This window comes from Jaculus jaculus, chromosome 12, assembly GCF_020740685.1.
Source record: "Jaculus jaculus isolate mJacJac1 chromosome 12, mJacJac1.mat.Y.cur, whole genome shotgun sequence".
Classification (NCBI taxonomy): domain Eukaryota; kingdom Metazoa; phylum Chordata; class Mammalia; order Rodentia; family Dipodidae; genus Jaculus; species Jaculus jaculus.
The window spans coordinates 33,301,679-33,327,588 of NC_059113.1; the positions used below are offsets into that span (position 1 = coordinate 33,301,679).

The 25,910-nt window shown below is 45.9% G+C and overlaps 1 protein-coding gene and 1 non-coding gene across 4 annotated transcripts in view; one reads left to right on the forward strand and one right to left on the reverse strand.

Moving 5' to 3' along the window:
• The window catches only part of Specc1 (sperm antigen with calponin homology and coiled-coil domains 1), a 310,970-nt gene that overhangs the window by 24,574 nt on the left and 260,486 nt on the right, over positions 1-25,910 (forward strand). The gene's annotated exons all lie outside the window — the stretch shown is intronic.
• On the reverse strand, positions 5,074-5,184 carry LOC123453823. Its single transcript, XR_006633001.1, has one exon. It is a non-coding gene; the product is annotated as a U6 spliceosomal RNA (small nuclear RNA).

Here is a 25,910-nt window from a genome sequence, read left to right on the forward strand (position 1 = left end):
TTAAAGGCGTGCGCCACCACGCCCGGCTTAAACTGTGTGTTTTGGTGAATGCCTTGAATACCAGCACTCGGGAGGCTGAGGTAGGAGGATCACTGTGAGTTTGTGGCCACCCTGAGACTATCAAGTGAATTCCAGGTCAGCCTGAGCTAGAACAAGACCCTGCTTCGGAAAACCAATAAGAAGTTTGAGCTCATCCTGAGTTTACATAGTGAATTCTAGGTGAACCTGGCTAGAGCAAGACCCTACCTTGAAAAACAAACAAACAAAAAAGAAAATCCAAAACCAAACAAACAGGAAGTTTACCAGTATCCTAAGAGTTGAAGTCTTAGGGTTGGGAATGTAGATAACAAATTTTGGGAAGAGTGAGAACTTGAGAGGCAACGAAAGTTGAAATTAGGTCTTAGAAAAAAAAAGACACGAGAAAATTTGTTGAGAAAGCTGAACCCAAGGTGCTGGAGGCAAAATTGCTGTAGTGACAGTTTCTGGCCTCTTCCCCTCTCTCTCCCTGTTCCCAGGTTTTGTGTGGTGACCACCTGTGGGGCTTAGGGACACCTCTTAGAATCACAGTGCTCAGTCTACGGCCATACCACCCCGAACGCGCCCGATCTTGTCTGATCTCGGAATCTAAGCAGGGTCGGGCCTGGTTAGTACTTGGATGGGAGAATCACCGTGCTCAGCCAGCCTTGTCACCCTGTGTTCCCTATCTCTATATTATTTTTTAAAAATATTTATTTTATTTATTTGAAAGAGAAAGAGGTATATATATGTACATATATATATATATGTATATATATATATATATATATATATATACATACACACACACACACACACACACACACACACACACATATATATATATATAGAGAGAGAGAGAGAGAATCGTGTGAATGGGTGCGCCAGGGCCTTCAGCCACTGTAAACAAACTCCAGATGCATGTGCCACCTTATGTATCTGGCTTATGTGGGTCCTGGGGAATTGAATCTGGGTCCTTAGGCTTCACACGCAAATGCCTTAACCACTAATCCATCTCTCCAGGCCTCCCATCTCTATTTGTTTTCAATAAATACTTTTTAAAAAGTGTTTACTTTTAATCCCAGCTCTCTGGAGGCAGAGGTAGGAGGATCACCATGAATTCGAGGCCACCCTGAGACTACATAGTGAATTCCAGGTCAGCCTGGGCTACAGTGAAACCCTACCTCAAAAAGAGAGAGAGAGAGAGAGAGAGACTCAGTTGGGAGATTGCTTGCCTAGCATGCATAAGGCCTTGGGTTTGATCGCAGCACTGTGAAAAACTCTCCATCACAAATACATCAATGGTTTGGGCTGGGGGCTGTGGCCGTGACTATGAAGGTACCACGAGGAGACTGATGAGTCACAGAGGAGGGCTTCTTTGGGTGGTAGGCCAGGAGGGACAGTGAGGCTGAGGCTGTCTGGAAGCACCCGCAGGAGACGTCTGCGTCTTTGCTGGGGACCCATCTTGGCCAATATTCAGACTTTCTCACCTCATGGTAGCACCAACGCTGCAGGCTTCCCATGTCTCATCTCCTCTGACCCCTCCTCAGACAGCTCTGCATTCTCTCTGAGACCACTTTTCCCAGAACTCCCTAAAATCAACTGACATTAGTAAGTATTATTACATTACATAATCTTACAAGGAAACACCATGTCTACCATGACTGGAAATGAGAAACAATATAAATGAAATGATGCCAAATGTAACAATTAAAATAAAATATGATCTGTCATGAAGGCAGAACCTTTAACATGGTCTAAAAGGCGTGTGTGGGGTTAGGTCTTATCACAGGCAGGCTGTTCATATGAGAGGAAGGAAGTGTATTAGGTTCACGTATTCATCAAGCAGAAAATGATTATGTTGTCAGTTCAGGAAGAATGTTGCAGGAGAGATGAGAGAGAGAGAGAGAGAGAGACTTCAGGACAATTGCAAGAGTGAGTGAGGTAAGCCAGTAATGCCTTCTAACTTGGTGACAGGAGTCCTTTGAAAGAGGTCTGTGTCCCCTGTGTGGTAAAAACCATATGTATTTTGTTGCAGTGACTGGCTGTCTTCCTCATACTGGGAGAACCGCAAGTGCCTGACATAGATTTCCCTGCTTTGAAAGAAAGTGTCACAAGTGCCTTCTCCAGGCTCCCTTGGGGCAAATTCGGCAGAGGCCCTGGGGAGGGATTGGAGGAGGGGATCACCTTGGGCTGTAAATAAGTCTACTGAGCCTGGGGATGTGCAAACCTATAGGGTACCCACCTCCTCCTGAGACATCTGCGTGTGTATACGTGTACACGAGTGTGCACACACAAGTCATGGCACGCAGGTGGAGGTCCGAGGGCAACTTTCAGGTCGTCCCTTGCCTTCCACCACATTCGAGGCAAGGTTTCTGGTTATTCACTGTTCCGTTTGCAAGCTTCTGGAAACTTCTCCTGTCTTCACCCCCCATCTTGCCGTAGGCATGCTGTCATCACAGCAGTCGCCTTCCCAGCTCGTTCTTCCTCACGAAGCCTGAGCATAAGTTCCCTCGAACCTCAGTGCAGGTGGCACCCCCCAGGGTTGGGAGGCTGTGTGGCCGCTTTGGCGAAGTGGCATGGGCTGCTGTACGATTTGGGCAACTCTTAGGTAGGGGAGCATGGGTGCACCAAGGCCTCTAGCCACTGCAAATGACCTCCAGACGCATGCACCACCATGTGCATCTGGCTTGTGTGGGACCTGAAGAATCGAACCTGGGTCTTTAGGCTTCACAGGCCAGTGTCTTAACCGCTAAGTCATCTCTTCAGCCCCCAGCCTCCTTTTTTTTTTTTTCTTCTTCTTTTTTTTTTTTTTTTTTTTTTTTGAGATAGGATGTCACTCTAGCCCAGGCTGACCTGGAATTCACTATGTAGTCTCAGGGTGGCCTCAAACTCATGGTGATCCTCCTACCTCTGCCTCCCAAGTGCTGGGATTAAAGGCGTGTGCCACCACGCCCGGCAGCCTCCTCTTTTTTAAAATGGGGTTAAAGGCATATGCTGCCACAACACCCATATATATATATGCAAGGACGGGGGTGGAGGTGCACAAGGGCCTCTAGCCATTGCAAAGGAACTCTAGATGCATGTGCCACTCTGTACATCTGACTTTATGTGGATACAGGGGGATTGAACCTGGGTTGTTAAGCTTTATAGGCAAGCACCTTAACCACTGATACATCTCTCAAAGCCAAATACATATACATATTTTAAATTTTTATGTGTTTATTTTCCTTGCTTTAAATATATTACATATGACAATGAAAGAATATGTATTATTTATCTCCTACTTGAGGAATGAGCTACTCTCACTTGTTCATGAGTTAAGCATTATATTCCTTGTCTCATACTCCATTCCATCTCTAAAAATTGAAAGTTTACCTATGCAAATATGCACTGTGATATTGAAGTTAATATGCCCACCTAATACGCTTTTTAATGTTTATTACTATTTTTATTAACAAGATGTTTCATATGGATATATCATGTGTTGGTACCCTCTTTTCCCTCATCCCTGCCCCCATTCTGTTGGGAACACTCCTCAGTGGGGCCGCAGGTAATCCCTTTGGGGTTGTGGTTTATCCATTGTGGGAGCAGCAGTCAGTTATTTTGAGGGGAGAGGGAATGTCTCTGGGCATGATGTCTCAACCTGTGGCTCTTATAATCTTTCCACCCCCTCTTCTGCAAAGTTCCTGAGCCATGGTGGACGAGTTTTAAGTCTATGTCAGTGATGAGCTCTTAGGAGCCTCTGGATCTCTGCTTTGGTGTTGAGTATCCTCAGGGTCAGTCCCCTACACCCAGTCACTGACTATCAGGTTCAGCATGGAAGCAGCACCCTTGCTCGTCTTCCCAGTTCCTCTGTGGTTTCAGCTGTGGCTTGGCTGAAGTGCAAGGTCTCCCTACCTTCTGAAAAAGAAGAACAGATTCTCCAATGGAGAGTGAAGTCAGCATATCTTAAATGGGATAAACATTATTAATTTAGGGAGAATTTGATGTATGTAACCCCTCTTTTAGCCAGACTAGTGACATCTTGACACTGGAGAGCATAATCTTTGTCTCCATAGGATTCTGATCTGGTTCTCAATTCCAGATATGGGTCCTTTTACACTGGGTGGATCTCTTAGTCAATCAGAAAGCTATTGCTACCCACCTAGGCTATGTGGCACTGTCGCACTGGCGTGTACATCCTGTCAGGGTGTTTGCTTCTGAGTAGCTTAGACCTCTGGTTGCTCAGACCATGGTTGGCCACTTTACCCCAGTAGCTCATGTAGTGCTTTCTAGCACTACACAGGCTGTCTGGGGACCAGCTCTCTTCTGGATTCCAGCCAGGTCTGTCCATGCTCTGTGACAGCAGCATATGGTGTCTTCAGCTCTTACCTGTTGTCTCAGGTGGGTAATCAAGTGCTTTGACAGAAAGCTGTCTTGATATGGGGACCTCTAGGTCTCTCTGACCAACAGCTCAATGTGGGTAGCAACCAATCTCAGGTACTGGGAGTTACAGGCCAGAGACAGAAAAAATTTTCTTTTAAGCTTAGGCTTCATCCCACTCTCCAGGGCCCTACTTTTCAGGTGCTCCCCACTTACTCCTTTTTTAAAAAAATTATTTATTTATTTATTTTGAGAGTGACAGACAGACAAAGAGAGAAAGAGGCAGACAGAGATAGAGAATGGCGCCCCAGGGCCTCTAGCCGATGCAAAATAACTCCAGATGCGTGCGCCCCCTTGTGCATCTGGCTAATATAGGTCCTGGGGAGTTGAGCCTGGAACCGGCATCCTTAGGCTTCACAGGCAAGTGCTCAACTGCTAAGCCATCTCTCCAGCCCCCCACTTACTCCTTTTGAGGGTTATATCTTTGAGGCTATCTCCAAGGGTAAGGGTTTCTATTGTACCAACTCATTTTGGAGTTAGTTTTGTGTTTGTTTCCCCCTCCTTTCCCTTCCCACAAACCCTTCCATTCCTATTGTCTGGGCCTATCAGGTATGTCAGCAACTCAAGCAGGTCTAGGTTAGGAACCACAGATAAGTGACACCATGTGGCATTTGAATTTCTGTGATTGTGTGAAAAAATATGGAGCACTTCACGAATTTGCATGTCATCCTTGCACAGGGGCCATGCCAATCTTCTCTGTATCATTCCAATTTTAGTATATGTGCTGCTAAAGCAAGCAAGCACCAAATATATATATATATATGTTTTTAAATATATTTTATTATTTATTTATTTATTTATTTGAGAGAGAGAAAGAGGGAGAGAAAGAGAGTGAATGGGTGCTCTAGGGCCTCCAGCCACTGCAAACAAACCCCAGATGCATGTGCCCCCTTGTGCATCTGGCTTACATGGGTCCTAGAGAATCGAACCAGGATCCTTTGGCTTTGTAGGCAAATGCCTTAACCACTAACCCATCTCTCCAGCCCCAAATATATATTTTTGATCATGCTTTCGGTAGTGTATCAAGGAAAGTTTAGTTACCTTCTCGTTGATGAGTTATAGCACCTGACCAAAAGCAGCTGATGGGAGGAAAGTTTTTACTTTGGCTTGCAGTTTTGAGAAGTTTCATGAAGATAGGGAAAATCATGGCACGAGCAGAGGTAGGACATCACCTCTGCCACAATAGGTGGAAAACAGCCGCAGAAGAGCAAGCCAAGGGCTGGAAGAACGGCTTAACGGTTAAGGCATTTGCCTGCAAAGCCAAAAGGACCCAGGTTCGATTCCCCAGGACCCACATTAGCCAGATGCACAAGGGGGCGCACGCGTCTGGAGTTCATTTGCAGTGGCTGGAGGCCCTGACACGCCCATTCTCTCTCTCTTTCTCTCTCTCTCCCTCTCCCTCTTTCTTTGTCAAACACATAAATAAGTAAGTAAACAAATAATTAAAAGAATGAGCCAACCTCTGGCAATGGGAGCTGGTTATATTCACTCCAAACCTGCCCCCAGTAGCATACCTTCTCCGGTAAGATCCCACCTCCCAAATTGCCATCCGTTGGGAACTAAGCATTTAGAACACATGAATGGGGGTCATCTGATTCAAATCACCACAGAAGTCGATGTCTAACTCAAGGTTCCAAAGATCTTCTGTTTTCTGCCAGGTGCTTTTTGGTCTTAGGTTTCATATTTAATCTAGGACCCTTTAAAGTTTATTGTGGAGTGAACACTGGGCCCAGGGTGGTAGAACTCAGAAAGGAATGTGACAGGGCTGGAGAGATGGCTTAGCAGTTAAGGCGCTTGCCTGCAAAGCCCAAGGACCCTGATTCGATTCTCCAGGTCCCACATAAGCCAGATGCATATGGTGGCACATGCATCTGGAGTTCGTTTGCAGTGGCTAGAGGCCCTGGCATGCCCATTCTCTAATAAATAAATAAAAATAAATCAGAAAAAAAAAGAAAGTAGGGGCCGGGCATGGTGGCACACACCTTCAATCCCAGCATTCGGGAGGCAGAGGTAGGAGGATCTCCACGAGTTTGAGGCCACCCTGAGACTACAAAGTGAATTCCAGGCCAGCCTGGGACAGAGTGAGACCTTATCTCGAAAAACCAAAAATAGGGGCTGGAGAGATGGCTTAGCGGTTAAGCGCTTGCCTGTGAAGCCTAAGGACCCCGGTTCGAGGCTCGGTTCCCCAGGTCCCACGTTAGCCAGATGCACAAGGGGGCGCACGCGTCTGGAGTTCGTTTGCAGAGGCTTGAAAGCCCTGGCGCGCCCATTCTCTCTCTGTCCCGCTATCTGTCTTTCTCTCTGTGTCTATCACTCTCAAATAAATAAATTAAAAATTAAAAAAAAAGAAAAACCAAAAATAAATAAGTAAATAAATAAATAAATAAATAAAATCTAAATCAATAAGAGGAATGTGACAGGCCTTTCCTGTGGGCGTCTTGGCTGTGGAGGGGTGACCTTCTAGAGGGCTTGGGTACAGGGCTCTGAGCAGAATCTGTGCTTATCCAAGGATTCCCCAGAGCCTCCTGAGCTGAGCTGATGGCACATAGCAGTTAGGGGAGAAAGCAGGGCTCAGGGTAGAGAAGCCTGTTGCTCTTGATCAGAGTGGCCTTGGGGCTGGGGGATAGGCTGCTGTCCCAGCAGCTCCTGTGCCTGGGGGCTGGGTGCAAGAAGGGATCAGGGGCCACACACGGAGCACTCTAATCCGGAAATAAAGAGGAGGTGGGGGTCTTTGATGGTCTGGAGAGAGCCGCTTTCGCCCAAAGGTCAGGCACACCTGCATGATGAAGAACCCAGTCCCAGCAGCTGAACCGCCATTGCGTAACTGTTTCTCTCCCTGACTGGGCACAGATCGTGTAGCCGTTGCTGTGCTTGCTGTTCCCTGTAGAATTACTCCTGAGAACTGTGCAATGAACGTGTCACAACAGGGTAATCCCAGGAGCAGCCTGCAAAATCATCCCTCATCAGCGTGGGTTTTGTATATATTTAAAGCACCATGTGAGCTGCCGAGGAGCGCTGAGGCACGCTGCAGGCGGCGAATAAGTTAACCCTGCAGAGCACAGCAGTTGCTTTCATTAGCCAGCTGGTACAGGAAGACAGCTAAAGCCTGTGGGTTAGAAAAAGAAATTTCAGGAATGCGAGAACAACAACAACAAAAAAAATCAGCTGCATTTGGTGGTTTAGGTTTAGCTTAATCCAACTACAATGAAGAGATCCACCGCTCACAGTGCTCTAAGCGCTGGCAGACTGGCATGCGTGTGAAGTTGTAAAGCCGGACTTTCCCTCTTCACCAGGAAGTTGGGGTGTCCTCCAGGCCTCTGGGCACCACAGTGACGATGTGATGTAGATGTGGGTTAGGTTCATCAAAGCCCCAGCTAAAGTCTGTCTTCTCATTTCTCTCTGATGGTCCCCAGCAGTGACATTGATTAACGACCTCAAGCTCCCTGCGGCTCCTGAGACTTTCTGTTTCTAGCCTGGACACTTCCCGAGTGGCCACTATTGCTGCTGTTGTGTCCACTGCATCTGGGGCCTCTGCTGCCTACAGGTCTGTAGACAGTTCTACATGGCTTTGGGGCCACCATGGGAGCCTTCCTCTGCCATGGTACCTCTACCACTGTGGGCACGGCCACCACCACTGCCATGTTGCTTTGTAGTTTTTTTTTTAAGAAAATATATTTTATTCTTAATTATTTGTGAGAGAAAAACATACACACACACACATAGAATAAGCACACCAGGGCCTCTAGCCACTGTAAACGAACTCCAGATGCGCCACTTTGTACATCTGGCTTATGTGGGTACTGGAGAATTGAACCTGGGTCCTTTGATTTTTCAGGCAAGTGCCTTAACCACTAAGCTATCTCTCCAGCTCATGCCTTTTAGTTTTGAGGTCAAGGAGCCCCAGTCTTCAGTGAGCCCCACAAGGTGCATGAATATGATAAGAGAACATTGCATTTCTGAGGAAATCTCTTTGTTGTCTTGCTGGCTCCATTCCTACTTCCTTCTCTCTTCCCCTAGACTGAGAGTTCTCCAGACGGCTCTTCAGGTTCCTGGTATGCTGCCAGGGTCCCGCTACCAGCCCCCCCACATACCTGGGCTACTCCATTCCATGTGGCTGGTGTCCAGTTGAGACCCTCCACCCTAAACTCTTCAAGATTGTATGACCTTTGTGGAACACAGTCAAGTCTTGTAGAAAACCCATGTCCACTTGATGGGACCTTCAGGAATAGATCAGAGGCTCTAAGACCCTGAAGATCTCATGTTGAAGGAGACTGCCTTCTTGAAACAGGAGCAAGAGGAGGAGCCAGAGTCCCTGTCTTGAGTTTTCCTTCTAGAGTTCTAGATTTTATAACGCTCAGGTGTCTTTATTCAATTTGTTGTCTTCTCTCAGTATTTGCACTGTGTGTTCTCACATACACGCACACATTCACAGTCAGCAATCAATCATGACAGCTTGGGCATTTACATTTATATTTATCTATTTGAGAGAGAGAAGCAGATAGATAAGAGAAAATGAGCACACCACGGCATTCAGCTGCTGCAAATGAACTCCAGACACATGCGCTACCTTGTGCATCTGGCTTACACGGGTCCTGGGGAATTGAACCTGGGTCCTTTGGCTTTGCAGGCAAGTGCCTTAACCACTAAGCCATCTCTCCAACCCAGTTTGGTCATTTTTATGGGAACCCCTTCCTCAGCTTAGCCTCCTTTAGGCTACCCTGGTTTTGATGTAAGATGAGGGTTAGTGGTGAGGAATTAGGAGAGCTGAGCACATATCTTTCAGGGGAAGAGAAACTAAGTAACTGTGATTAAAGTGTCAGAGGCAAGTGAACCATGGGAGGGTTCTCACACCAGGTGACTTCTGGACTCATGCTGTGAATTCGGAGGTACTTTCTCAGCAAGTGGGGATGTCAGATAACTGTGGATTTCTTCTCTCTCTCTCTCTCTCTCTCTCTCTCTCTCTCTCTCTCTTTCTCTTTGTTTGTTTTTCAAAGTAGAGTTTCACTTTAGCCCAGACTGACCTGGAATTCACTATGTAGTCTCAGGCTGGCCTCAAATTCACAGTGATCTTCCTACCTCTGCCTCTCTAGTGCTGGGATTAAAGGTGTGCCCCACCACGCCTGGCTGTGTGGGTTCTTTGGTGAGGTCCCATTTGCAGTCCATTCATTTGTTGTGAAGTGGACATGTGGCATGCAGAGGCTGGTCCTTCCGAATTTGTAGAACTGGCACTCTTAGTCCCTGTTAGATGTCTTCCTGTGGTCGGAAAACCAGTGGGTAATGAGAAGGGCAGTGGATGTGGTAAGGGGGCAGAACTTGCCACCCATGGGCTGGGCTCTTGGTACAGATAGTCCTAGGCGGTAGTTACACTCGGCAGTGCTATGGAATAGTGTTTGTCCACTATAGGAGGTTCAAGTGTTAGTGGACAGCACTGGAGTTTTGCCTGGCGGGTGTGGCAGCATGCCCTGTGGTTCTTACATTGTTCCTAAGAGGAAGTGGAGCAAAATGAGACAGCATTGGCTTGTTGCCTTAGAAACTATTGCCCCTTGTCTCACCCCACACAGAGGTCTCAGGAACAGAGAAACAGAAATGTTTGCACGAAAAAGTACCCAGACTTGAATCTTTAAATTATTGGTCCCCTAAATCTTTGATGACCATCAGCTTCCACATTATCAACTGATATCAATTAATTTATTATATCTCTTTACAGGGCTTTGGTTAAGGGCTAGAAAGATGGCTTAGCAGTTAGAGCGTTTGCCTGCAAAGCCAAAGGATTCAGGTTCGACTCTTCAGGACCCATGTAAGATAGATGTGCAAGGGGGTGCACGCGTCTGGAGTTCATTTGCAGTGGCTGGATGCCCTGGCGCACCCATTTGCTCTCTCTCTCCCTTGAACTGCCTCTTTCTCTTTCTCTTAAATAAATAAAAATAAAATATTAAAAAAAAGATAGTTGGTTAAATCTTTGTAAAAAAATTATTTATTTATTTATTTGTACATGCAAGTTCTCCTGAAATGGAAGATTTAATGTTCATTAGCTAATATTTATTGAGTACCTGCTGAGTGCCAGGGACGCTCTGGTAAACAAGGGGGACAAAGCCCTGTTGTCACCAACTTCATTCGTTATTCCTTCTACTGTACTGTCCTGAGAGAACTCTTTTTGTCTGTTTGTTTTGTTTGAGGCAGGGTTTCACTCTGGCCCAGACTGACCTGGAACTCACTCTGTAGTCCCAGGCTGGCCTCGAACTCCCAGCTATCCTCCTTCCTCTGCCTCCTAAGAGAGAAAATTTCTCTTTAAAAAAAAAAAAAATTATTTATTTGGCAGAGGAAGAGGGAGAAAGAGAGAAAGAATGGGCACTCCAGGGCCTCCGGGCACTGCAAACGAACTTCAGACATGTGTGCCCCTTGTGTATCTGGCTAACGTGGGTCCTGGGGAATCAAACCTGAGTCCCTTGGCTTTGTAGGCAAATGTCTTAACTGCCAAGCCATCCCTCCAGCCCTAGAGAGAGAATCTCTTTTAAAAAAATATTTTTATTTTTATTTATTTATTTGACAGAAAGAGAGGGAGAGAGAATGGGTGTGTCAGGGCCTCCAGCTACTGCAAACAAACTCCAGACGTGTATGCTCCCTTGTGCATCTGGCTAATGTGGGTCCTGGGGAAATCAAACCTGAGTCCTTTGGTTTTGCAGGCAAATGCCTTAACCACTAAGCCATCTCTCCAGCCCAAGGGAATCCCCCTCTCTCTCTCTTTTGGTTTTACGAGTTAGGGTTTCATTCTAGTCTAGCTTGGCCTGGAATTCACTCTGAATTCTCAGGGTGGCCTCGAACTCATGGCGATCCTCCAACCTCAGCTTCCCAAGTGCTAGGATTAAAGGTGTGCGCTACCACAACCGGCTGTTCTTAATTTTTTAAGAGCGTCCAGCCATAGTGTTTACCATAATGGTTGTACCAGTTTGCACTCCTATCAGCAATATACAAAGGGCACCCTCTTTCCATGCCCTTGCCAATACTTGCCTCTTGTCTTTTGGTTAACAATCATCCTAACATGTAAGGTGACAGCTCATTGTGCCTCTATCTCGTGTATCCCTAATGCGTAGTGATGTTGATCATACATTTCTAGGTCATTTGTACGTTGGCTATTCAAGTCTTTTGCATACCTTTAGTAAGGTGATTCATTTACTTTTCTATATATGATTGAGTCATAAGAGTTCCTGAGGCTGGGAAGATGTTTCACTGGGTAAGTTGCTTGTTGGACAAGCATAGGGACCTGAATTCAGATCTCCAATGCCCACGTAAGAAGCTGGGAATAGAATCGCACGCCTGTAATCCCAGCCCAGGAGAAGAGACAGGAGGCTGACTGCCCAGGGCTCACTGGCTAGCTCATCTAGCTGAGTTGATGAACTCCGAGTTCAATGAGAAACCCAGTTTCGAAAAAAATAAGGAGGCTGGAGAGATGGCTCAGCAGTTAAGGCACTTATCTGCAAAGCCCAAGGACACAGGTAAAGCCAGATGCACAAGATAGCATATGCTTCTGGAGTTTGTTTGCGGTGACTAAAGGCCCTGGTGCACCTATTCTCTCTCTCTCTCTCATAAAATAAACAAATAAAATGAAAATAAGATGGAAAGCATTCACATGTATGCACACACACAAATAAAGAGTTTTTTTTTTTTTTTTTAGTTTTTCAAGTCAGGGTCTCACTAATTCACTATGGAGTCTCAGGGTGGCCTCAAACTCACAGCAGTCCTCTGACCTCTGCCTCCAAGTGCTGGGATTAAAGGTGTGTGCCACCACGCCCGGCAAGAGTTCTTTTTTTTTTTTTTTAATTTTTTATTTATTTATTTGAGAGTGACAGACACAGAGAGAAAGACAGATAGAGGGAGAGAGAGAGAGAATGGGCGCGCCAGGGCTTCCAGCCTCTGCAAACGAACTCCAGACGCGTGCGCCCCCTTGTGCATCTGGCTAACGTGGGACCTGGGGAACCGAGCCTCGAACCGGGGTCCTTAGGCTTCACAGGCAAGCGCTTAACCGCTAAGCCATCTCTCCAGCCCAAGAGTTCTTTTTTATATTTTGGAAACTAAGCCTTTATCAGAGACATAGTTTGCAGACACGTTCCTCCATTCTGTAAGTTGCCTTTTCGCTGTGTTGTTTCTCCTGCTGTGCAGACTCTTTAGTTTGATGTGGTCTTACTCTTAATTTTTGTCCTGGTGCCTGTATTTTTGGTATCATATCCACGAAGTTATTGCCAAGACTAATGTCATGAAGCTTTTCCCCAGTATTTTCCTCTAGGAGTTTAACAGCTTCAGGTCTTTTGTACAGTTAATGCATTTTGAGGTTTTTTTTTGTTTGTTTGTTTTTGTTTTTTGAGGTAGGGTCTCACTCTAGCCCAAGATGACCTGGAATTCACTATGGAGTCTCAGGGTGGCCTCGAACTCACGGCAATCGTCCTATCTCTGCCTCCTGAGGGCTGGGATTAAAGGCGTGCGCCACAACGCCTGGCTATTTTTTTGCTTTTTTTGAAGTAGGGTCTCATTCTAGCTCAAGCTGACCTGGAATTCACTATGTAGTCTCAAGGTGGCCTCGAACTCACTGTGATCCTCCTACCTCTGCCTCCCGAGTGCTGGGATTAAAGGCGTGCACAATCACGTCCAGTTTGAATTGATTTTTGAAGAGGCAAGACCTTGGGGTTCCACCTTCAGGAATGGGATTATCAGATTACAAAGGAGGCTCACTTGCTACACCTTCTTCAATGCAGAGTGAGCTTTCATCAAACGCCTTGGACTTCTCAGCCTCTAGAACTAAGAGCAGTAAAGTTCCCATTGTGTATAAATTATTCATTTTAAGTTTTTTTTTTTTGGTATGTGTGTGTGTGATTCTCGAGATTGAACCCAAATCCTTGCACATGCTAAGCAAGCACTCTCCCAGCACCAGTAAGGTTGTTTGTTACTTAACCAGGATGGACCAATACAATGAAAATAGCCCGACCTGGTGGTTCATGCCTTTAATCCCAGCACTCGGGAGGCAGAGGTAAGATTGCTATGAGTTCAAGGCCAACCTGAAACTACAGAGTGAGTTCCAGGTCATCCTGGGCTATAATGAGGCCCTACCTGGGAAAAAATCCAAAATAGATGGGTAAACCAGGCTTGGTGGCACACACCTTTAATCCCAGGACTTGGGAGGCGGACGTAGGAGGCACTGTGAGTTTGAGGCCACCCTGAGACTACATAGTGAAATCCAGGTCAGCCTGGGCTAGAGTGAAACCCTACCTCAGAAGAACAAAAACAAAATAACAAAAATCTGTTCTCAAAGAAAGGAAAAGGAGATATAAAGGGAAGAGAAAGGAAGGGAGGAGGGCACTGAATAGGTTGATATTGTATATATGTAAGTACAATGATTGAGATGGGGAGGTAATATGATGGAGAATGGAATGTCAAAGGGGAAAGTGGGGGGGGGGGAGAGGGAGAGAATTACCATGGGATATTTCTTTATAATCATGGAAAATTCTAATAAAAATTTTAAAAAAATTTAAAGGGGGTGGCTGGAGACATGGCTTAGTGATTAAGGCACTTGCCTACAAAGCCAAAGGACCCAGGTTCAATTCCCCAGGACCCACATAAGCCAGATGCACAAGGTGACACATGTGTCTGGAGTGCATTTGCAGTGGCTGAAGGCTCTGGTGTGCCTATTCTCTCTCTTTCAAATAAATAAAATAAAAAACTAAAAAAAATTAAAGGGGGCTGGAAAGATGACTCATCAGTTAATGTGCTTGCCTATAAAGCCTGACTGCCTGGGTTTGATTTCCCAGTACCAACATAAAGCCAGATGCACAGGGTGGCACATGCATCTAGAGTTCATTTGCAGTGGCTGGAGGTCCTGGTGTGTTCATACTCTCTGTCTCTTTTTCATCTCTCTCTACTTGCAAATAAATAAATAAGTAAAAACATTTTAAAAAGAAAAAAAAAATCTGTTCTCAAAGAAAGGGATTTTTTTTCCTTGTCTCATCTCAATCACTTCAGTTCTCTGACGTGAAGCCACATGACAGGTAAGGAAATAATTGCCCATTAAGTCACCCCACTCTGTAGGACGCTGGTTTCTTGGTTCAGTTTTGGAAATAGGAGAGCCCAGACAAAAGGTCCTGAGCACTTGGTCCCAGTATAGCCACAGCTTACAGCCTCTCCCACCGCCTACATTCCATATTCATGACCTCCCCACCCCGGTTCTGTTTCTACATTGTTTCTGTGAATTCCTTGTTCACTGCCAGCCTTTATTTTCAGGTTCGCAATATGCAGATATACAAACCTCTCCATCTAGCTCTTCTCTGATCACTTCTTGGTCTTCCTTTCCTTCCCGTTATGTCTGTGGGTGGGACCGGTGAGTCTTAGTGTGCAGTTATTCCTACTGATGCTACTGGGATGATGTCTGTCAGTACCGGGCCATGGGAAATAACATCTTGGGAGCGTTTACCATGTCCAGAAGTCCAGGGTTTCCTCAGCTGCTCCTTAACCGGATCTGTAGTTCATGTCCAGTGGCAAGCTCAGCAGGTGTGCCCACCCAAGACCCAGGACCCCAGGACTCTCTTTCTTCCCCTACAGCAGTGTTGACATTTTGGGTCAGGTGCCTCTTTGTTATGGGGCTCCTGTGGGGGGATCGGATGGCTATAGGCACTTCCATCCTCTACCCAAAGTATGACCCAACCCTTGCCATATCCCCTGGGAGTAGAATTGTCCCAGGCTTGGAGTCTGTCCCAAGGAAGAGATGAGGAGCAAAGTCCACACTGTTCTAACAAGCCCTGGCTAGATATTTTCAGTCTGTTGCTCCCCTGCCCTCCGTTTCCTGCCAGCTCCCATGGTAATTGAACTATGTGCGCGGTCTTATTTTCTCACTTCCCAAACGGAATGCTTTAGCATTCCGCTTCCTACTGTGCAATGTACTTGCAGCTGGGTCCTGAATGCCCTCCTTCCCCGTGGAGACTTGTCCTGAGCGTCTGATCATTCAGTGATTTCCCAATTTCCTTTTAGTTTTTGTGCCTTTTATGGGCAATAAAGATAGGCCTAAAGATAAGGAAAGCTCCAGTTCAGGAGCAGAAAAACAAAGCACTCGGTACCTTACTCTAGTCCTGAAATGGCTGTCTCTTGCCCGCCTCCCTTCTTTGCCCCAACTCCCTGTCTTCCAACTTCTGAGTTTCAGTGTCTTACACTATTCTGCACAGGAAATATGTTGGTGTGAAAACAAAATGTTTGATTTTTTTTTAAATTTTTTTGTTTTATTTTTATTTATTCATTTGAGAGTGACAGGCAGAGAGAGAGGGAGAGAGAGAGGGAGGGAGAGAATGGGCACTAGCCCTGCAAATGAACTCCACACACATGCGTCACCTTGTGTATATGGCTTACGTGGGTCCTGGGGAATTGAGCCTCGAACCGTGGTCCTTAGGCTTCACAGGCAAGCGATTAACCGCTAAGCCATCTCTCCAGCCCTGATTTTTTTAAATATATTTTATCTATTTGTTTGAGAGAAGGGGAGAGAGAGAGAATGGGCGTGCCAATGCCTCCAACCACTGCAAACCAACTCCAGACTCATGCGCCACCTTGTGCATCTGGCTGTATGTACGTACTGGGGACTCAAACCCTTCACAGAAAAGTGCCTGAACAGCAAAGCTATGTCTTCAGACCCTGAATTTTTTTTTTTTTTTAGGTATGGTCTCCCTCTAGCACAGGCTGACCTGGAAATTACTTTGTAGTCTCAGGCTGGCCTCGAATTCACAGCGATCCTCCTACCTCTGCCTCCTGAGTGCTGGGATTGAAAGTGTGTACCACCACGCCCAGCTGAAAATTTTTAAGTAAACACTCCTGGAAAGACTCTGGCTATCCCCCCTCTTCCCACCTCCTACCCTCTCTTGCCAGTAAGTTCCTGGAGTCCTCTAGTCAGTTTGTTCCATTATCATGTTTATGAGGAGTTTAGGAAATCAAATAATTAAGTATAGAAACTTCCTTTTCCATTGTCCTCTTCTTGGCCAGAGGTCACCTATTTACTTTATATTAGTAGTTCACACCTAGCTGGGGAGATTGCTCAGCAGTTAAAGGTGCTTGCTTGCAAACCTGCCTAGTTTGAGGCCAGTGCCCACATGAAGGCAGATTGGAAGTGGCTTGTGCCATTGTAATCCCAATGTGCCTATGCCAATGAGAGGCGGAGTCAAGAGAATCTGGGAGCTCACAAGAGCAAGAGGCACTGCTTTAGAAAAGTGTGGAAGGGGGCTGGAGAGGTGGCTTAGCAGTAAGCGCTTGCCTGTGAAGCCTAAAGACCCCGGTTCGAGGCTCGGTTCCCCAGGTCCCATGTTAGCCAGATGCACAAGGGGGCGCACGCGTCTGGAGTTCGTTTGCAGAGGCTGGAAGCCCTGGCGCGCCCATTCTCTCTCTCTCCCTCTATCTGTCTTTCTCTCTGTGTCTGTTGCTCTCAAATAAATAAATAACTTAAAAAAAAAAAGAAAAGTGTGGAAGGAGAGAAGAAATACCCTGAGATTGTCCTCTGACTCCCATACATGTGTTGTGGTTAGTACATGCCCCTCCACACAAATAAATAATAAGAAGAGAAAAAGAAATCAGGTGTGATAGCAAACAACATTAATCTCAGCACTTGGGAGGCAGAGTAGGAGGATCACTGTGAGTTCAAGGCCAGCCTGGGACTACAGAGTGAGTTTCAGGTCAGCCTATGTTAGCATGAGACCCTATTTTGGGGGAGGGAGGAAGAAGAAGAAAGAGAGAAAAAGAGGACTCAGTGGACAAGAGGATTCCGAGATGGTGTCAGTCGTACCACTGAAGGAGAAGAAATTTACGGAGGTCAAACTGGGGGAGCTGTCAAGCTGGAACTTGACGTGAGACTTGACCCCAAAGGCATCACTGGAGTGTTCCAGAGAGGTTACTATTGGAATTACAAGTACATCAGTGTGAGGACAAGCAGCATTGCCAGCAAGAATAACACGGTGCTAACAGGGCAGCTGCTGCTTAGCTACTGCCTCTCCCTCAAACACGCGCGTCACTGCAAGTGCCACTGGAGCGGGGCCAGTGTGAGCGCTCCACTCCTGAAGATGGCTGCTTGGTGGACTCCTGTCTGTGAGCTCAATAATGGTGAATCCTTTCATATCCTGAGAACAAATGCCCAATAAAAGATGACTGGTGGGGCTGGAGAGATGGCTTAGCGGTTAAGCGCTTGCCTGTGAAGCCTAAGGACCCCGGTTCAAGGCTCGATTCCCCAGGACCCACGTAAGCCAGATGCACCAGGTGGCGTACGCGTCAGGAGTTCGTTTGCAGGGGCTGGAGACCCTGGTGTGCCTGTTCTCTCTCTCTCTCTCTCTGTCTGCTGTTCTCAAATAAATAAATAAAAATAAACAAAAAAAAAAAAGAGAAAAGAAAAGGAAAAAAATTCAAAACTTATTTATTTATTTATTTGACAGAGAGAAAGAGGCAGATGTAGTGAGAGAGAGAATGAGCACACCAGGGCTTCTAGCCACTGCAAATAAACTCCAGATGTGCATCTTGTGAATCTGGCTTTACATGGGTACTGGGGAAAAGAACTCGGGTCCTTAGGTTTTGTAGCCAGGTGCCTTAACTACTAAACTGTCTCTCCAGCCCAAGAAAATTATTTTTAAAAGGAGAGTAGGTTTAAAAATGATTCCTGGGCTGGAGAGATGGCTTAACAGTTAAGGTGCTTGCCTGCAAAGCCAAAGGGACCTCGGTTCAGTTCCCCAGGACCCACAAAGCCAGAAGTACAAAGAGGCGCATATGTCGAGTTCATTTGCAGTGGCTAGAGGCCCTGGCACGCCCATTCTCTCTCTTTCTCTCTAAGTAAATAAATAAAAATAAAAATATTAGGCCGGGCATGGTGGCACACCCCTTTAATCCCAGCACTCGGGAGGCAGAGGTAGGAGGATCACCATGAGTTCGAGGCCACTCTAAGACTCCATAGTGAATTCCAGGTCAGCCTGGGCTAGAGTGAGACTCTACCTGGAGGAGGGGGAAAGATTCACACCCATACTAGAACTATTACTACTCAGCAGGAGGTCCGACTTGTGTATGTCTTTTGCCAGCTCAGAATTTCTTTTTTTTTTAATTTTTATTAACATTTTCCATGATTATAAAATATATCCCATGGTAATTCCCTCCCTCCCCACCCCCACACTTTCCCATTTGAAATTCCATTTTCCATCATATTACCTCCCCATTACAATCATTGTAATTACATATATACAATATCAACCTATTAAGTATCCTCCTCCCTTCCTTTCTCCACCCTTTATGTCTCCTTTTCAACTTACTGGCCTCTGCTACTAAGTATTTTCATTCTCACACAGAAGCCCAGTCATCTGTAGCTAGGATCCACATATGAGAGAGAACATGTGGCGCTTGGCTTTCTGGGCCTGGGTTACCTCACTTAGTATAATACTTTCCAGGTCCATCCATTTTTCTGCAAATTTCATAACTTCATTTTTCTTTACCGCTGAGTAGAACTCCATTGTATAAATGCACCACATCTCCATTATCCACTCATCTGTTGAGGGACATCTAGGCTGGTTCCATTTCCCAGCTATTATAAATTGCCAGCTCAGAATTTCTAAAACCAGTTCTAAAGGACTATAAGGCCTCCATGTTCATTTCCTTCCTTCCCTTTCACTTCCATGTTTCCAAATGGAAATAGGTTGCTCTGTGTGCAAGAAGGGTGCATGGCCGACATGGCATCACATGTCTGTCGGTCTCCTGTCCTGGAGATGGAACTGACGTGTGGCCGAGTGCTAAAGAGTCAGTGGAGCAGAGCCACACCCCAAACACAGCTGGCAGCTTGTGGCTAGATGGTAGCTATGTGCCTGGCAGGAGATACAATGTTTGCCTTTGATCCTCACGCTCTTGTGGAGTCACCACTTACATCTCCATCTGACTGGGTGAAGACGTTGAGAAACCTATGTTCATCAGCACCCGCAGGCTCAGACAGCCATGGAGGTAGACCTGGACCAGGTGCATTTGATCCACAGCCCGCCTGCTTGCCGTGTGGGCAGAAGTTGTTCAAAGAGGTGTATCTACCCCTAATTGAAGTGTGTAGTTTTGGAGCCAGTGTAAACCTGGTTTGGATCTCGGCTGCAGATAAGCTCTGATTTGGGTGAGTCTTTTGACCTTCCTGAGTCAACGTCAGTCTCCTCTTTTGTAAAATGGGAGTCTCTAGTCGGGCGTGGTGGCGCACGCCTTTAATCCCAGCACTCGGAAGGCTAAGGTAGGAAGATTGCTGTGAGTTTGAGGCCACCCTGAGACTACAGAGTGAAATCCAGGACAGCCTGGACTAGAGTGAAACCCTACCTTGGGGGGAAAACAAACAAACAAAACAAAACAAAAAAAACCCTCTAAGTAAATAAAATGGGAGTATCTTAGTTTATTGGAGCTCCAAGAAGAAATATCATTTGCATGGGGCTGGGAAGATGGCTCAGTCAGTAAAGTGCTTGCTTTTCAAGTATGGGGACCTGAATTTAATCCCCAGCACCCACGACATGCACCTGTGATCTCAGCAGACAAGCAGATTGCTGGAACTTGCTGCTCATCCAGCCTAGCCTAACCAGTGACCTCCAGGCCACTGAGGGGTGGACAGCGTACCTCAGGGTGACTCTCGCGGTTGTCCTCTGGCCTTTGCTCTCACATGCCCGCACATGCAAGTGTGCCCGCACACGCGTGCCCACACACATATAAACATGGATATACGTATAGCACACTCCTCTTATATACCCAATTAAAAAATTATTTATTTATTTGAGAGAGAGAGAGAAAGAGAGAATGGGTGCGCCAGCTGTTGCAAATGAACTCCAGACACTGGTGCCACTTTGTGCATCTGGCTTACGTGGGTCCTGGGGAATCAAACCTGGGTCTTTAGGCTTTGCAGGCAAGTGCCTTAACTGCTAAGCCATCTCTCTTTTTTGGTATGTGTGTGGGGGAGGGGGTGTGTATAGTGTGGTGTGGTGTGGCACCCCGTATACTTGACTGTGGTGGGGTGGGGGTGCTTGCCTATGGTGGTTGGAGTGGAACATCAGTTGTTCAGCTTTGTCACCCATCTGTCCAGTCTCGTTTTGATGGAGTCTTCTTATTGATTCTAGAGCTTGTGGGGCTCTCATGATGCCCTGTTCTCTGCTCCCCATCAGGACTTGGGGTTACAGGTGCATGTGGTCTGTCCAGCTTTTTTTTTTTCTGGAATATTTATTAACTTGGATCTTGGAATAGCCCAGGACAGTCTTCACTTGTTTCTTTATTTATTTGAGAGACAGAAAGAGGCAGAGGAAGAGAATGGGTATGCCAGGGCCTCCAGCCACTGCAAACGAACTCCAGATGCATGCGTTCCCTTGTGCATCTGGCTTTCGTGGGTCCTGGAGAGTCGAACGGGATCCTTTGGCTTTGCAGGCAAATGCCTTAACCGCTAAGCCATCTCTCTGGCCGCCCCCGTTCAGCTTTTCAAGTGGGAATCTGTATATTTGAACTCTGGCAGTCTCATGCCCCTCAGGCCCTTATGATTGCATAGGAAATGCACATAATAGCTGAACCATCTCTCCAGTTTCCCCAATTTTTGGTGGTTGTGTGTTTTTTTGAGGTAGCGTCTCACTGTAGCTCAGGCTGACCTGAAACTCAATTACAGAAGCACTTGGGGCTGGGGTGACCAGAGTAGGGAAGAGAGAGAAACCGCAGGATTCCAGGGATACCAAGCGGACACTGGTCAGGGCTAGGGTGGAGGACAGGGTGAATTAATAAATTCCTGGGACAAGGGGCCTGGCAGGCAGGGAAGAGCACGGAGAACTCTTTTCCTCCCTTACCACCTCCCGTCCCTTTTCGGCGCTGGCTTTGCAGAGCCGTCACTGCTCCACGTGGGCCCCGGCACTTCCCCAGCTTGTGGGCGTTTGTTCCTGGTTAAAGTGACTAGAACATTAATGATTCATTGTTGAATATTTTAAACCCTGAAAGATGATGGGATTGGAAGGGACATGTGTTTAGTTCATGGTGGGGTATGAAAAAGAAGGCTGAGTACAGGGAAGAAAATCATGAAAGGGGCTAGAGATAAAGCTCAGTGGTTGAGTGCTCGCCTGGCACACACAAGGTCTTGGCTTTGACCACTGCCGTGAAAAAAAAAAATAAAGGTATCTAAACTGGGCATGGTGGTGCACACTTTTAATCCCAGCACTCAGGAGGCACAGGTAGGAAGATCGCCAGCATGGGACTAGAGTGAGTTCCAGGTCAGCCTGGGCTAGAGTGAGACCCTAACTTGGAAAAAAAAAGAAAAAAGAAAAAAGCAAACAAAGAAAGGAATATAAAAGAAAATGTTGGGAATGAAGGATACTCAGAAAAGCAATATAGGGAACAGGCAGGATCCAGCTACTTTATCCGGGGGCATTCACTGGTGAATAATTCACGAATCCAGAAGTTGCTAGGACAGTAGAGAAAGGAGGGATGTGACAAATGGACTGACGGGGAGAACCTCACCACAGAACAAAGACTCATTAGACTGAAAGATGGCCGAATAGTTTTCAGGTTCACTGTCCTGAAAATCCTATGTTGCTGGAGATTAAGAATTAAGTTAGATTTTTTTTTAAATTTTTTATTTATTTATTTGAGAGCGACAGACACAGAGAGAAAGACAGATAGAGGGAGAGAGAGGGAATGGGCGCGCCAGGGCTTCCAGCCTCTGCAAACGAACTCCAGACGCGTGCGCCCCCTTGTGCATCTGGCTAACGTGGGACCTGGGGAACCGAGCCTCGAACCGGGGTCCTTAGGCTTCACAGGCAAGCGCTTAACCACTAAGCCATCTCTCCAGCCCAAGTTAGATCTTTTAACTTGAGCAGATCCTTCCTTCCTTTCTTCCTTCCTCCCTCCCTCCCTCCCTCCCTCCCTTCCTTCCTTCCTTCCTTCCTCTCTCCTACCCTCCTTTCCTTCTCTTGGACTATCAAGAGGAGGATGGATTAAGAAAATGTAGATCTTTTTCATCTTCGTATTTTTGTGGATAAAGTTGCTTCTTTTCAAGGCCAACCTGGGCAGGCTGTGGAGAGTGTAGACGCGTTGCAGAATCACCATAGGTTGTCATAAAGCAAGGCCTGCAGTAATCATTTCTGATAGTTCTAATCATAACGTGAAGGTTGTATTGACTAAATGGAGATTCGGTTTGAGTCACCTCCGTTAATCAGACTATTGAGTTCCTGATCAGCTCTGTAGTAGTGGGTAAAATTTACTGATCGTTTTCAAGGAGCACTGAGGCGATGTTATTTTATTCTATATTGGGAGAGAGCCTTAATGAAATTAGTTAGCTACTGCACAGGTCTTAACCTAGGCTTTTTTTTTCACTGTTGCTGTGGAAACCAGCAACAAAACTGTGGGTTGAGAAAGAAAAATAACCAGTGCTAGACGTCAGTAAAATACATTGGAAGTAAGCTACATGTTTTTATACTGAATTTTCAATAATTGTAAGATCCAGATGAGACCAAGAAGGTTCTGAGCAAATTGTACAACTGAAATCATGCATAGTTTTTCTCAGAAACCCTGTGGAAAACAAATTAGTCTTTTTCCAATGATAAATTCAAGCTTTTTTGTTTACTTATGCATTTATGTGCTTACCATGGTTCTGGGGGCAGGGGCAGAGCTAAGCAGTGCTGTGAAGTCCTTGTTTTTGTTTTCTTGTTTTTGATTTTAGGGTTTCATTCTAGTTTAGGCTGACCTGGAATTTAGTCTGTATTCTCAGGGTGGCCTCGAACTCACGGCGATCCTCCTACCTCTGTCTCCCGAGTGCTGGGATTAAAGGCGTGCGCCACCATGCCTGGCAAGTTCTTAGTTTTTTTTTTTTTTTTTTTAGGACCAACTATTTTTTTTTGTTTATTTTTAAATAATTTTTTTATTTTTTAATTTTATTTATTTATTTATTTATTTGAGAGCGACAGACACAGAGAGAAAGACAGATAGAGGGAGAGAGAGAGAATGGGTGCGCCAGGGCTTCCAGCCTCTGCAAACGAACTCCAGACGCGTGCGCCCCCTTGTGCATCTGGCTAATGTGGGTCCTGGGGAATCGAGCCTCCAACCGGGGTCCTTAGGCTTCACAGGCAAGCGCTTAACCGCTAGGCCATCTCTCCAGCCCTTTTATTGTTTATTTTTATTTATTTATCTGAGAGCGACAGTCGGAGAAAGAGGCAGAGAGAGAGAGAGAGAGAGAGGGAGGGAGAGAATGGGCGCGCCAGGGCTTCCAGCCTCTGCAAACGAACTCCAGATGCGTGCGCCCCCTTGTGCATCTGGCCAACGTGGGACCTGGGGAACCAAGCCTCGAACTGGGGTCCTTAGGCTTCACAGGCAAGCGCTTAACCGCTAAGCCATCTCTCCAGCACAAGTTCTGTTTTTTAAATATACTATATTATTTATTTGAGGGAGAGAAAGAGGCAGAGAGAGAGAGAATGGGCACAGCAGGGCCTGCAGCCACTGCAAATGAACCCCAGAAGCATGTGCCTCTTTGTGCATCTGGCTTTATGTGGGTACTGGGGAATCAAAACTGTGTTGTTAGGTTTGTAGGCAAGTGCCTTAATGGCTAAGCCATCTCACCAGCAAGCCACCTCCCCCTGCTTTTTTTTTTTTTATTTCATTTTATTTTGGTTTTTTGAGGTAGGGTTTCACTGTAGTCCAGGCTGACCTGGAAGTCACTATGTAGTCACAGGGTAACCTCGAACTCACAGTGATCCTCCTACCTCTGCCTCCCAAGTGCTGGGATTAAAGGCGTGTGCCACCATACCCAGCTCTGGCCCCTATTTTTTTTTTAATATTTATTTCTTTGAGAGAGAGAGGTAGAGGAAGAAAAAAAAATATGGAAATGTCAGGACCTCCTATCCCTGCAAATGAACTCCAGACACACAAGCCATTTTGTGCATCTGTCTTTATGTGGTTACTGGGGAATTGAACCCAAGTTATTAGGTTTTGCAAGCAAGTGCCTTTAACTGCTGAGCCATTTCTCCAGCCCTCATACATTATTTTTTTTTTAATTTTTTAAAAAATTTTTATTTATTTATTTATTTATTTGAGAGCAACAGACATAGAGAGAAAGACAGATAGAGGAAGAGAGAGAATGGGCGCGCCAGGGCTTCCAGCCTCTGCAAACGAACTCCAGACGCGTGCGCCCCGTTGTGCATCTGGCTAACGTGGGACCTGGAGAACCGAGCCTCGAACCGGGGTCCTTAGGCTTCACAGGCAAGCGCTCAAGCGCCAAGCCATCTCTCCAGCCCAACATTATTTTAATTAGGGTAATAACTCTGCCTCATGTCAGGTCTGACCAATTAAAATATGCTTTATTAAATTTTAAATGATATTAATTTTTAATCCAAAAGGAGAGTCATTTTGTGCTTCTGTGAAATCTGACTTTCAAATAATTCATTTATGTGTTTAGAAATTAGGGGGGCTTTTTTTTTTTTGTTTTTTCGAGGCAGGGTCTCACTCTGGCCCAGGCTGACCTGAATTTCGCTATGTAGTCTCAGAGTGGCCTTGAACTCAGAGCAATCCTTCTACCTCTGCCTCCTGAGTGCTGGGATTAAAGGTGTGCACCACCATGCCCGCCTTTTTTTTTTTTTTTTTTTTTTTTTTGAGGTAGGGTCTCACTCTATCCCAGGCTGACTAGGAACTCACTCTGTAGCCTGAGGCTGGCCTCAAATTCATGGCAAGCCTCCTACGCCTCCCTCCCAAATGCTGGGATTAAAGGTGCATGTCGCCACACTCAGCTTTTTGAAATTGTTTTTAGGGATGGAGAGATGGCTTAGTGGTTGAGGTGCTTGCCTGAGAAGCCTAAGGACCCAGGTTTAATTCCCCAGTAAGATTCCACATAAGCCAGATAGATGCACATGATGGTACATGCATCTGGAGCTCATTTGCAGCAGCTAGAGGCCCTGGTGGGCCCATTATCTCTCTATATATAGCTGCCTCTTTCAAATAAATAAATAAAATATTTTTAAAAATATCTTTTGAATTGTTTTAATTTCTTTGGGTGTATGTATGGGTGCACCAAGGTCTCTTGCTGCTGTAAACAAACATCCATGTGGCATTATGTGGGTGGCTAGAGAATTGAACCTGGGCCAGAAGGCTTTGCAAGCAAGTGCCTTTAGAAGCCATCTCCACAGCCTCTTTAAAAATATTTTTATTTATTAGAGGACTGGAGAGATGGTTTAGCGGGTAAGGTGGTGTGTGTGTGTGTGTGTGTGTGTGTGTGTGTGCGTGCACATGCCTGTGCATATATGTCGTGTCACATTAGTTAATGTCTCTGATAAAGCATATTATTTTGCACTCATCTTTAATCTCAGCACTCTAGAAGCAGAGATAGGAGGATCACCATGAATTCAAGGCCAACCTGAGACTACATAGTAAATTCCAGGTTAGACTGGGCTAGACCATACCTCAAAAAAAAAGAATATTATTTTTGAAGGGGGTGCTGGAGAGATTGCCCGGTGGTT